We start from the raw sequence: 795 nt of genomic DNA on the forward strand, positions 1-795 counted from the left end.
AGTGCATCACCATCATCATTATCCCTATCATCATCACCAACAATGACAATGGCAATGTATTCTCTCATCAATTCGTTTATCTTTTGTCACAAGTTAAGGTGAACGAAACTCCGTTTAGGCCAGCCCGAGATTCGCATAAACGAAAGTATCAGAAAAGGGAAGCATTTTTTTTTTCTCTTTTCCCTTTGCTTAAGTTTTTCTGTGAGTTTTAATATGGCGATGTTTTTTTTAGGACTATGAATTTTGGCTTTTTAGCTATTAAAAACTGAGAGGCCAAAGTTGTTGAGTGACACTTTTAGAGAAATGAAAATGGATGCACTTTATGCAATATTACGTCAGTTACATAACTTTATTTCGAGGATTAAAGTTTATTTTGTTATAGCACTTTCGATAAACAATGAGTGCTCCTTCTATAAATGTATCATTGGTGATATTTTTTCAGATCGGATTGATATATTTCTTATTATTCTCGGTTAGATAACATTTGATTATAAAATTATAATGTGAAAGTTGCGTAAGAATGATTAGCATTAAGATATATCGGGAAGCAAAAATCAGGACGTGAAATAATAGAAATTGTCAGATATTTTAGATACTAATAACTGAGAAGAAAAATGAATATGAGTGAAAAATGAGTATTGGGACATCAAATAACCTGTGCCATTTGCACCTGGATGAAAGGTGGATGTTGTTTATAGCTGAGCGGTATTTGCGATATCTCCCCTGAAATTTTATCCTTCATCGTATCTACCGTAATAATTCTATCTAAGCGAGTCCAAAAGTTTACTCACGTTC

The sequence above is a fragment of the Loa loa genome, assembly GCF_000183805.2.
Source record: "Loa loa unplaced genomic scaffold supercont3.24, whole genome shotgun sequence".
Taxonomy (NCBI): domain Eukaryota; kingdom Metazoa; phylum Nematoda; class Chromadorea; order Rhabditida; family Onchocercidae; genus Loa; species Loa loa.